Here is a 13,700-nt window from a genome sequence, read left to right as displayed (position 1 = left end):
GCCGGGCCGGACAATGTCTTCTTGTTCTTGGGGGCGGTCTCGGGAAGCCTCCTGCTTCCGCGATCCGGGTCTTCCAGTGACGCGGCCTGAAAGGCTCGTTCCAGGGAACACACCGCGTCCTTCTCTTCACAGGGCACCGTGATGACTCCGCCACTTCCTGGCATCTTGAGGACGTTGTAGCCGTGGTGAGTTACGGCCATGAACTTGGCCAGCGCTGGGTACCCAAGGATGGCGTTGTACGGCAGGCGAATGTGAGCGACGTCGAAGTCGATGAGCTCGGTGCGGTAGTTGTCGCATGCCCCGAAGGTGACAGGGAGGCAGACCTGCCCAATCGGGACCGTGGAGCCGTCGGTGATTCTGGAGAAGGGCTTGGTTGGCTGAAGCTGGCTGTAGGGCACTTGGAGATTGTTGAATGTTTCCAAGGACAGGATGTTGAGCCCTGCCCTGCCATCGATGAGGGTCCTGGTGACTACCACGTTGCTGATGATTGGGGAACAAAGCATTGGGAGGACTCCGGCTGTAGCCGCACACTTGAGCTGATCTGATGAGCTGAACGTGATGGCGCACGCCGACCACCTGAGAGGGCGCGTGGCTTCGAGCCTGGGGAGTACTGCATTCACTTCGCGGGTGAACTGCTTGAAGATGCGTTGAGAGGCTGGGGCCTGAGCCCCGCCCAGGATGCAGGCGATCGCGCGCGGGTCCTGGAAGCCCCCAGCCCCCTTGTCTTGGTGGCGGTCCTCGTTTCTCCTTGGCTGCGGCGACAGTGGGGGGAGGCCTGTGTTGCCTTGCGGGCGATCCTCGCGAGACTAATCCCTCCAGTCTCCCTCGCGAGGCGGGTCTTGCCAGCGATCCTCGCGAGGTTGATCGCGCCACCCTTGGCGCGGGCCACGGTCTTCCCAGCGTCCTGCGTTCCTTCCTTCTCCTCGACTGTAGCCCCGGTCACCGCGGTCAGGGCGACGGCCGATCCTTCCTTCCCGCACGGCTCGGAGCTCTTGACATTCGTTGTGTTGTGGGTGTGGAGGTCATGGTACACACAGTACCGACTGCCCTTGGAAGGTTCGGGCTGATCTCTGCCCCGCTTGGTGTCTGGCTCTGCCGTGAGCACGGCAGCCCCCTCGCGCTTCACATCCTTGGCCTTGGGCTTCTTCTCTTCTGGGTCTGCGGCAGGCAGCTCGAGGAGGGAGAGACGCCCTTCCTCAGCCCTGGCGCACTTGGTTGCCAAGTTGAACAGCTCCAAGGAAGTGCACAGGTCTTCATGCATCGCCAGCTCCTCCTTCATCTTGACATCGCGCACGCCGTCGGAGAAGGCTGAGATGATGGCCTCCTCAGTCACCTTGGGAATCTTGAGGCGTGCGTTGTTGAAGCGCTGGATGTACTTCTGCAGGGTCTCCCCGGGTTGTTGCTTGATGTGGCGCATGTCGCTCACGGCGGGTGGCCGGTCGCGAGTACCTTGGAAGTTGGCGATGAAGCGGGTGCGCATCTCGTCCCAGGAGGAGATCGTGCCTAGAGCCAGGTTCAGGAGCCAGGTGCGAGCCCCGTCCTTGAGTGCCATGGGAAACCAGTTCGCCATGACCTTCTCATCGCCGTTGGCAGCTTCTCTGCCCAGCTCGTAGAGCTGGAGGAACTCCGCAGGGTCAGTCGTGCCGTCGTAACGAGGAGGCAGGTTTGGCTTGAACTTGTCGGGCCACGCGACGCTGCGTAGCTCGGTGGTGAAGGCACGACAGCCTGCTGTGGCCACGGGAGGCCTTGGGTGATGGAGAGCTTGGTCTTGCATGTTCCCATGCGCTGCAGCTGGGTCTTGCCGTGCGGGAGCAGGAGCATGGTCGCGACGTGCTGGAGCAGGGAGCGCCCGGGCAGCTTCTTGCGGGCGAGGGACTTCGTGGCAGCTCTGCTCTTGCCGCGCTCGCACCTGACGGAGCGGGTTCCGCCCAGGGGCCACGCGCCTTGGGGCCATGGCGCCTTCTTGAGCAGAAGGCGGCCGGGGCGCTGCCGGAGCCTCGTCGCCCGCGCGGGGTGGGGTGTGGTGCAGCGGAACGGACGGCGCAGGAGAGCCCCCTGCGGCGCGGATGAGCTCGGCGACGCGGTCGAGCCATTCTTCGTAGACGTCCTCGACGGGATGGTAGCGCAGGAGCTCGTTTGCCGCGATGAGCATAGCTTGAGCCTCCATGGGTGCGCGGAGCGCGCGGGACGAAGAACCAGCCGGGGTGGAGAGGGAGTAGCGGTGCGGCCGTCTTGCCGCACGGACGGATGCTGAGACGATGCTTGCTGCTCGTCCCCCGCCGGGTCGGTGGCGGCGTTGACGGCAGGTGACGGGGAACGGCGAGGACGCCCGCCGACAGGAGCTGTCTGGGCGACGCGGGAAGCGAGAGCGACCCGGCGCTCGGCGCGGGCCCGACGAGCGTCAGACATGGGCGCGATGGTCGGAGGAGAACGGGGTGGTGGAAGATGAATTCCGGTGCACCCCTACCTGGTGCGCCAAATGTCGGATTTCGGGTTCCGGCAGACCCTTGAGGTTTGAACACTGGGGTGCGCGCAGAGATTTCGCCTCCTACCTACCTGCACCCCTCCGCCTCGCTAAGATCTAAGCTATGGAAAGAACAACACAAGAGACACATGGATTATACTGGTTCGGGCCACCGTTGTGGTGTAAAACCCTACTCCAATGTGTGGTGTGGTGGATTGCCTCTTGGGCTGATGATGATGAACAATACAAGGAAGAACAGTCTCGCGAGGGTCTGCTCTTGGCTGGGGCGACGAACTACTGGGAGGAGTTCAGTCACCCTTCTCTCTCTCTCCGACTCTGATTCTCTCTCTCTCTCTGATTCTCTCTGATTGTTGATCCCCTTTGATCTCCTCGATCCCCTTGCCCTGTGGGTGGCTGGTCCTATTTATAGAGGCCCTGGTCCTCTTCCCAAATATCGAGCGGGAAGGGAGCCAACAATGGCGGGCTAATTTGAAGGGGGACAACTAGTACCAGCTATCCTGACAAAAGTAATCTTTGCCTGCACAAAGCTCTGGTGGTGACACCGTCTTGGGCTCCACGATGACCTCCGTTTGCAGTCCTTCTGGTCCTGGTCTTGTTGCACCGAAATGGCAACCTTTGCCTGATTCCTCGGTACTCCGCGGCTGCGCTTGCTCCCTTTGCACCAAAGAGGAAAGGAGGACACTGCGCGGGCTGGCGCCCGCCTGGCGCCCTTGGTCGTCATGGCTTGCGTCACGGGCACCTCATGAGGTACCCCGCCTTGATCTCTCCGCCTCCTCGCGAGCCAGCCTGGTGAGGCCGTGCCTGAGGAAGCTCTGCGTCGTCCGCCCCGCGAGGCTTGGCCCCTCGCGAGGGTCTTGGGTCGGTGTTGATGAAGATGGACCGTGCTGGGCCCCCCTTTGAGCCACGCCGCAGGCAGGCAAGTCTGGGGACCCCCATTCCCAGAACGCCGACATTATCCACCATGACCAATAGGTACTTTTTCTTATGGCTTCCTCCTTTAAGGGGTTCGACCATATCAAGCCCCCAGACTGCAAAGGGCCAAGTAATGGGGATTGTTTGGAGAGCGGTAGGTGGCATATGGCTTTGGTTTGCAAAGAGCTAGCAACCGACGCAATGTTGAATGTGGTCCTGTGCGTCTGCTCGAGCTGTCGGCTAGTTGAAACCTGTACAAAAGGCCTTACTTACAAGGGCCCGAGCTGCGGCGCAAGGGCCGCCGAGTCCAGCATGAATTTCTGCCAAAAGTTGCTGTCCTTCCTCCTCGGAGATGCACCTTTGCAGTACTTAGGTAGCACTTTTCTTATAAAGCTCTCCCTCGTGGACCTTGTAGGCTTTAGACCGCCGCACAATGCAACGTGCCTCGTTTTGGTCCTCCGGGAGTTCTTGCCTATTTAGCTAAGCCAAGAAGGGTTCTATCCACGGGGCGATGACAGCCATAATCACGTGGGCCGAAGGTGTTATCTCGGTGGCAGAGCGTCCGATTACGTCAGAGTGTTTGGGGGCTGGTGTTGTGGCCGGATCCGGACTGTTGTTGCCGGTCTCCCCTTCCCACACCACGGATGGCTTAAACAGCCTTTCTAGGAAAATATTAGGTGGGACCGGGTCGCGCTTAGCACCGATTCGGTCGAGGATATCCGCCGCTTGATTGTTTTCTCGGACCACATGGTGGAATTCGAGCCCCTCGAATCAAGCTGACATTTTGAGGATGGCATTGCGATAAGCTGCCATTTTTGGGTCCTTGGCATCAAAATCTCCATTTATCTGGGATATTGCGAGGTTCGAATCCCCACACACCTCTAGGTGTTGAATACCCATGGAGACTGCCATCCGGAGACCATGCAACATGGCCTCATATTCGGCTGCGTTGTTGGAGTCTGTGTATAATATTTGGAGTACGTATTGGACTGTATCTCCGGTTGGGGATGTCAGGACGACGCCTGCCCCCAGACCCGCCAACATTTTTGTCGTGGAATTGTCATGGCAGATGTCCTAATGTAAGGACTTAGTCGCGAGGCCAACACATCTATGTGGTAGCTTGAAGGGGTTGAGTGGAATCGAGAGACGCAACACGCAAGACGAGGATTTAGACAGCTTCGGGCCCCGGGAAACATCATCCGGTAATAACCCTACATGCTGTTTGTGGCTAGGTCTCATTATGATCATGAGGAAGTCGCCGGTAAGCCGGCTCTCCTCTTTGTGTCTAGCCCTAGATATTGTTTCTTGTTGCCTGCCCCCTTTTGGGGAGCCCTACCCCTCCTTATATAAGTTAGAGGGGCGGGTTACATGTGGAGTCCAAATAGGATTAGGACTAGCCTATCTTCTACTACAAGCCGGATACAAGTCCGGTTCTTGATTCCTTGTAAGGGAGATATTCCTCACGCCTTTCCTCTTAAGCCGGCCTACCATAACGTAAGCCGGCCTTCTGGGCCTTGAGCCTCCTGGGCCCCCGGGTCTTGTCGCTCCTCTGATCCGCTTGCCAGGTCGCCATAAGTCGCCGGGATCGGGCGGGTCACTTAGTGTGTCGTCCAGTCAGGGTGGGTCATTAGTGAGTCACCAAGTCCGGCTGGGTTATACATCCAGCCGGGTCATATCGCGGGGTATATCCCCGACATTAGCCCCCAAGTTTAATTTGGATTTATCCATGTTAAACTGATCTGCAACATAAACACAAGAATAACTTTGACAGGTTGTGTTCCGGGTTAAACATTTTTTGTAAGCTAGCACTTGATCATCCTTAAGTCCTTGTCATCTCCTTCTTGATATGTATCCATAATCTCATAGCAAGCAAATATGTTCAAATTTTGCCAATGCAAAAAATCCAGATACTTCCTTTGAAAAATCCGGCTCAACAGGCTAGCTTCAGAGTCAATTTGCTGACATTGGTCTCTTGTTGAAAAATATTGTAAGAGATAATCCACTTGAGTCGGCTTTCAATGCTCTGACTTGACAAAAATATTGGTCTTCAAATATTCAACTTATATTCAGCCGGCTTGAAGATATAAAACTTGCCGGTTTATGATTACCAAAATTTCCGGGTTATAAATAGATGATGCCGAGTCATAATTGTCGCCGACGCTGGTTTATGATTTTTGCAGACACCGGGTCAATCTGATTTACTCAACCTGAGAATTTGAAGATATTTCTCCCTTATATCCATATTACCTGTAGCCCCCAAGGGCCGGTTTACTCAGCATGAATAAGCCGGGACTTATCACCATGGCTTTAAATAAAATCCAGCTGTGTAGCCCCCATGAGTCGGCTATAGTCATAGTAGTGTACCCGGGTCATCCTAGAATTGTCTTCAGCAAAGAGCAATATGCATTAGCCCCCAATTGTTGGGTCATTATGTAATAATGAGCAGGGACTTTGTAAATATGATGATGTAAATTTGAACAGTAACGTGTAGCCCCCAAGGGCCGGCTTAGTAAGATAATACTGAGCTGGGACTTTTCATTGAAAATAATATCATATGATGTAACCCCCATCCTGGGGCTTGAACCCACGTCCACAAGGTTAAGAGCTTTGTGCTTTACCAACTGAGCAGTGGATCCTTCAATATATAATGGAATAAGGCTTGTGTATCTTGAATTTTAACAGGAGCAATTGGTAGCCCCCAAGGGCCGACTCATTACAATGGGATGAGTCGGGTCTTCAATAAGGCCAATAAAAATGACTTTGCATTAGCCCCCAAGTGTCATGGTGCATGCTTGCAGCGACATGAGACTTGCGTATTTGATGTAACCTCAACTTGAATAATGTAGCCCCCAAGTGCCGGGTTGTAAGCCTGCAGCGACTCGGGACTATTTCCTCCATTGTAAAATAAATCATGCCCATTGATAATAGCTATTGCGCTAAAGCGACTTTGAAAACCTCAATCATAATACTGGTTATTGATAATCATAATAGAAATCTAGCCAAGTTGGCTATTCAAGATTTGAATAACTCGGTTTGAAAACCTCAATCATTCAATATCATAACGAACATCCAGCCAAGTTTGGCTATTTAAAGATTTCAAATACCTTATCTGTTGACAAGTAAATCCGGAGTTTAAATACCCGGCGGCTCTTGGCTGATGGCGATTCAATACGCCTTCATTGTAAACCGGAATTTTTATGACCCGGCGGCTTATAGCCTTTTGAGAAAAATCCAGAACGGATAATCATTTTGAAGCACCAACTTTGGTAATGAGCTTGAACTTAATCATTTATAAGTCATATTTCTGCAAATCCTGCAGAGAGTTTAAACAACATATGCCCTGACGACTTAGCGTCAAAACCAGGGCGGGTCATAATATCTCACATATAACCACTGTGATACTGAATTTATACTGCCGGCTTATGATACCTGTGCAGTAAGGGTGATAACCTAATCCTTAGAAGCCAATGCTTCCCCACAGATGATGATTGTCATAAACTGGCGACTTATAGTCAAAATCAAGCCGGGTTAAGTATAAAACACTTATATATATTTGAGATATAATCCCAAAAAGGTCTCAAGTTAAGTAATTGTGGCTGCAATAAACTTTACCAGAGACAGAATAAAACTTTTTGAGGTTTCTGATTCGGATATGATTAGTAAACCGTTCCAAAGGGGTTAAGCTAAGATTCGAATATGATCATATAGCCCCCAGTGGCTTTGGCGATGCCGATGAAGAGGGTATCGACAGCTATGTTCTCTTTGGTTCGAATACGACCTATGTTTGAACAGGAAGCCCCCAAATGACCTTGAGAGTTGTTTAACGACGCTGATTCGAATACGATCCACGTCGGACCCAAAGGGGTTGAGCTATGATTCGGATACGATCAAGAAGCCCCCTAGTGGGTTTGGCAGTATGCCAATCAAAAGGGTTTCGACAGCTATGTTCTCTTTGGTTCGAATATGACCTATGTTTGAACAGGAAGCCCCCAAGTGACCATATAAATTTTGGCATTGCGCCAATCAAGAGGGTACTGATAGCTATGCTCGATGAGCAAGAAGCCCCCAAGTGATCATAACAAAATAAGCCGTAAGGCAGGATACCTATGTTTTGAACCGTGCATCATGGCAGCAAGTTCTCTTTGGTAACCATTAATTTGTCCGAGAATTCAAACTTGCAAGAGATTAATTCTTTTTGAACTAGAAATTCTTAAACCGGATATTGAGAACCTCAAAGCTTTGTAAGGGACCAATTTACCTTGAGCCGGATGTTGAACCGGTTTTGAGAGTTTCAAAGCTTTGCGGGAGAGAGATGTCTCTTGAGCTGCATTTTAAACCAGAATCTTCATTTTGAGCCAGAAATTTTCTGACGACCTTTAAATATTCGCCAATAAATAGTAGCCTCCAGGGCCTGGTTACCTTCCCTTCAATGACCCAGAGTTTTTGAATTCATTGAAACCGGCTAATTTTGCCGAGCCATACCATTGTAGCCCCTGAGTCTCAAGATGACTCGAAGAGTTGGCTTGAGATTCTCCATATTTGACCATAGCAGAAGGTGTATATCATTAGCGTTGATAACACGATGTGAATCCACAGAAGGTTGAGGTGACCGCGGCGGGTTATAAATGATCCCATATGAGCCGTGTCAGCAACTCGGCCAATGGTTCCTTCCAACTGGTTGTTTGAAGCTTAACCAAACTGTAGTGGCGGTGATTTGTGCGCCTGCCCATTGAGCCATCCAGTGCAGACGGCGGTTGATAATATATGATAATTTGCCTCCAATTTGTTGGAAGAGAAAACCGGGCTTCCCAAGCAGTGACTTGCTCATACTCAATAAACAGCTCATGCAGACAGGTGCGGCCTGTGTGTTGATGTAGACCAGGCTGCGAGAGACGGACGGTAAAGACGACCACAATATTAGAGGCAGCTCAGACAGATGAGTCAACCGCGACATTGTAAGCCGGCGCGGACGAGCGAGTTAATTCGCAGGGACGGTCCCGGTGGGTTGAAGTAGTCCGGGCTGCAAGGGCGGCTTGCACATATATTCATCGAGCTTGATGGCATGGTAAGATACTAGTGCCTTATAATGGCGGCGCGAGTTATTCATCAATGACACAGCCATAACTTTTGCAATGAATAATTGTCCTGTATAAACAATATTGCAGAACAAGGCAAAGATAAACTGCTCTTTGACAAAATAATATGTGCTAATAAAATATATTTTAGATGGATATCACCTGATTGTGTTTAGGCCGAAAATAATCCGCCATGAAGTTGATGATCACCGAATGAAGCTGAAATCAATCACGGTTGAACCGGCTGCAGTGTGGTAATCCGATATGGACGGGTGAGTTGGCCGTGACATTTGTAAGCCGGTGCGGAGGGAGAGAATTGGCCACGATGTTGTAAGCCGGTGCCGACGAGAAAGTCGGCCGTATGTTGATGCAGTCCGGACTGTGGGGACAGCGGCTTGCACGTGTCCATTGAGCAGTGACACGGTCGAATGCTAGTGTAAACTCATACTAGCGCGCTCCGTAACCGTGATACAATACCACCTTTTGTAATGGATAAGTATCCTGCATGTCAAAATAAATCAAAGCATTTGTTCTTTTGACAAAAATAATATGTGCTAATACAAAACAGACGTTGGATAGGTATCACCTGATGCTTGTGAACGAGAGAGGATCTCGTGGTGTCTCCATAAACAGGGAGCCCTTGTCCTGTTTACCCGGAGAAAAGATGACCGATGTGTACGTCCGCCCGAATGTCCCTTGAATGCATCAAAACAAGCTCGAGTCCAAAGAACAGGTTGATCCAGATCGGGCAAGAACTCCATAACGCCAGGGCTCAGTTCGGCTCCGCGACACTAGGGCTGCAGGAGGGACGGCGGCGGCGCAAGTGAGCCGGGCGGATGTAGGAGTTACACCGGCGGCTCATAGCAGAAGCAAGGCCGCGGGAACAGCAGCTCATTGCAGCGCCGACGGTTTTTTGGAAGCGTGATCTTGCGAATGACAGGTGAGGCGCGAATCAACGGCAATGGAGGCGCGAATCAGCGCCGACAGGTGAGGCGCGAATCAGCGGCAATGGAGGCGCAGCAGGTCAACAGAGCAGCTCCAAGGCGGGCCGGTTCTCTCGCAGCAGAACACGTCGATGGACGAGGCCCTGGTCAAGCTTAGAAGAGCCCGGACACACGAACGCAGCGACCGGCGGCGGGTCGGAGCCCGCGGGCGAGCGTCGGAGCGGAGCAGACCTGGCAGGGTAGTTCAGATGAGCCCGCAGGATGCCAGTGAGGGCGTCTCGGACTCGGGCATGAGCCGGGCGGATGTTCGGACGGCCGCAGCACTGGAAGCCAGCAGCGGAGACTTTCGGCGGCACTGCAGCAGAGGTGGTGACGATAAAGTTGCGGTCACGCAGCCTGAAGGCAACTGACAGTTCAGCCAAGACGGCGGCTCAGCGGTGAGGGAGGAGACTGACGAGGAGATTCCCCGCGGCTTAGAGACCTGAAAGGCGGCGACTGGCAAAGGTGGCTCGGCCACCGGGGCGCACTGGCGGAGACCGGCGACTCAATCCGAGTTTCGGCGCAGGGGCGGCTAAGAAGCGAGACCACAGCGGCGGACACCGGATCCAACTCCCCTCCACGTCCTTGTCCTGTTCATCCTTGGTTTGACCATCCACGTCGTCTCTTTCCGTGGATTAGTAGTACTAGCACAACCTCTGCTAATGGATCCTTCCGTGGACTTTTCCTTTGACGTTTTCAAACTCCACACAACCTCTACTAATGGATCTACAGGGTGGATGTAATATTTGTACAGAAAATAAATCTTTTATTTATTCCTCCTGGCACTATGAAAATGATGAGGACAACCAGGGGCGGCCAGCGCTGCGCGCATCCGTCGAGCGGCGACTTGTAATCGACCACTTAGGCTGCCTTTGACCTGTTAATATGAACCGGACATAGGGACAGCGGGTTGTGCGTTCGTCCCCGGGTAGTGGTACTTGTAATTGATTTTCAGGCCTCGATCTCCACGCCTCGGAGTAGTAGCGGTGGATTTGGACTTGATCTTTGGTCAACAACAGCTGATGTAGACGTCAAAAGCAGCCACAATCGAACTCGACCGTAGAAATCAAGGCGGCGGTTTCAACGGAATATTGCAATATAGTATGTTTGATCCGACGGAAACTCTTGTCGGTCTCGACCACAATGAACTCTACGTGACCTGTGTTGTCACCCGAGCTTTTTCCAATTTTTGAGCGACGAACTTCAGAGTTGATGTAGATCCTCCGTACCATCTTTTCGTCATCCGGTTGTTTGCAAGATTCTTGATCCCTGAGAGAGATCCCTCCAAGAACTCAACACCACCGTGCGCCAGCCCCACGGTGGGCGCCAACTGTCGTGGAATTGTCACGTCAGATGTCCTAATGTAAGGACTTAGTCATGAGGCCAACGCATCTATGTGGTAGCTTGAAGGGGTTGAGCGGAATCGAGAGACGCAACATGCAAGACGAGGATTTAGGCAGCTTCGGGCCCCGGGAAACATCATCCGGTAATAACCCTACATGCTGTTTGTGGCTAGGTCTCATTATGATCATGAGGAAGTCGCCGGTAAGCCGGCTCTCCTCTTTGTGTCTAGCCCTAGATATTGTTTCTTGTTGCCTGCCCCCTTTTGGGGAGCCCTGCCCCTCCTTATATAAGTTAGAGGGGCGGGTTACATGTGGAGTCCAAATAGGATTAGGACTAGCCTATCTTCTACTACAAGCCGGATACAAGTCCGGTTCTTGATTCCTTGTAAGGGAGATATTCCTCACGCCTTTCCTCTTAAGACGGCCTACCATAACGTAAGCCGGCCTTCTGGGCCTTCAGCCTCCTGGGCCCCCGGGTCTTGTCGCTCCTCTGATCCGCTTGCCAGGTCACCATAAGTCGCCGGGATCGGGCGGGTCACTTAGTGTGTCATCCAGTCAGGGAGGGTCATTAGTGAGTCACCAAGTCCGGCTGGGTTATACATCCAGCCGGGTCATACCGCGGGGTATATCCCCGACAATTTTAGATTCGTCGAAGTCCATGATCCAATTGGAGTACGCGCCATATTCTTTAGGGAGTTCGGCTTCTGTCCATTCGGCGATGAAATTGGCCAGTACTTGTGACTTAATGGCTCACCGTGGTTTGTATGATATGTTGAACGGGAGGAGCTCAATAGCCCGTTTAGCAATCCGGCCCATGGCATCGTGGTTGTTTATAATGTCGTTGCGTGGAACCTCGGAGGCCACCGTAATTGAACACTCTTGAAAGTAGTGTTGTAGTTTTTGGGATGCCATGAAGACCGCGTATGCTATGTTTTGATAATGTGGGTACCGGGACTTGCATGGAGTGAGGATAGTAGATACATAGTATACCGTCTTTTGAAGCGGGAAATTATGTCCGTCTATTTCTCGTTCGACGACGAGCACTGCGCTTACAACCTGGTGTGTTGCCTCTATATATAACAACATTGGTTCGCCGATATTCGACGCGGCCAAGATTGGGTTGCTGGCTAAGGAAGCTTTGATTTCTTCCAATCCGGCTGTAGCTGCGTCCGTCCACTCGAAGTGTTCGGTGTGCCGAAGAAGGCGATAAAGAGGCAATGCCTTTTCTCCCAATCGGGAGATAAAGCGGCTTAAGGCAGGCACGCATCCAGTTAATTTTTGGATTTGCTTGAGGTTTGTTGGGATAGACAACTATTATAGAGCTTGGATTTTAGCCAGATTCGCTTCAATTCCTCTGTTGGAAACGATGAAGCCCAAGAGTACCCGCCGAAAACGCATTTTTCCGGATTGAGCTTAATGTCATATGCTCGGAGACTGTCGAACGTGAGCCTTAAGTCGTCTATCAAGGATTCGACGTGTCTGGTTTTAATTACCACATCGTCTACGTATGCCTCCACTGTTTTGTCGATTAGTGCTTCTAGGCATGTCTGAATCATGCGTTGATTGGTCGCACTGGCGTTTTTGAGCCCGAACGGCATGTTGTTGAAACAAAAGGGGCCGTATGGAGTAATGAATGCCGTTGTGGCTTGATCGGGCTCCGCCATCTTGATTTGGTGGTATCCGGAGTATGCGTCGATGTAGCGACCAGACCTCAAACAGTCTGATCTCTGTGCTCCGGTGTCATCCCTGGATCAGTAATGTTGACACCACATAGTACTCGGAGGATTTATAACAGAGTAGCAATCACACACTTATTACATCGAGTGTCTCAATAGAGAACTTATTACAATTAATATGGCTTAAGGCCATCTAATAACGATAACAGCGGAAGGCTTGGAAGATAAGTGAGTCCATCAACTCCAACGGCATCACTGAGTATAGAACCACGACCTAAAAACTCCTTAATTGTCGTCTGAAAAGTCTGCAACATTAACGTTGTAGCCCAAAATGGGTCAGCACGTGGAATATGCTGGCAATGTAACACATAGAGGGTAAGGAATGAAACAACTATACTATATGCATATTTGGCTGGTGGAAAGCTCTATGGTTACAGTTTTGCGTAAAGCCAAATTTTCCCTACTTCAAAGGAATAAATTTAATTACTATCATGGTAGTTGTTAAACATTGAGAATGGTTGATAGCATTCTCAATCCCAATTAAGCATCATCATTAAACAAAACCCAAAAATAATAATTTAGAGTAACATGTTGAGATTCACATGATAATCCAAGTACTAGATACTCAAGATGTCCATAACCGGGGACACGGCTAACCATGATTAGTTTATTACACTCTGCAGAGGTTTGCGCACTTTTCCCCACAAGACTCGATCGCCTCCATTTGGTTTCTCGCACTACAAGGTGTTTGAGAAGACGGATGACCGAGACATAGTCTTTCAGAAGCGCTAGCACCTTACGATCGGGTAGACAGTACCACCTACATCCCCTACATCTGATAGTCTACCACTGTAAGAGTTCGCACGACTTAGTCAACTATGCTAGAGCCCATAATAGCTTTGTGGCTGCACACGGAAGTTTTTAGTATGAATAGTCTCATGATCCCTTTGAGCCTGGGTGGCAGTCCGAAAGAAAACAGGCAAGTCCTGGAATACCCAGGTGCGTCAATCCACCCAGATGTGTGTTTAAGTTGCCACCTTAGATAAACCATTAATTAACAAAACTCACATCTGTCATGGATATCACTCACCCAATCCACGTCTACTAGCATAGCATGGCATAATAAGCAAACACGGAAGTAACTCCCAAAGGTTTGATAATAAACAGGTAATAGGTACTACCTCAACTACTTCCCATCCCACAATTTAATTAGAATCCTAATCATG

This window comes from Triticum urartu, chromosome 4, assembly GCF_003073215.2.
Source record: "Triticum urartu cultivar G1812 chromosome 4, Tu2.1, whole genome shotgun sequence".
Lineage (NCBI taxonomy): Eukaryota > Viridiplantae > Streptophyta > Magnoliopsida > Poales > Poaceae > Triticum > Triticum urartu.
This window is presented reverse-complemented; position numbering follows the sequence as displayed.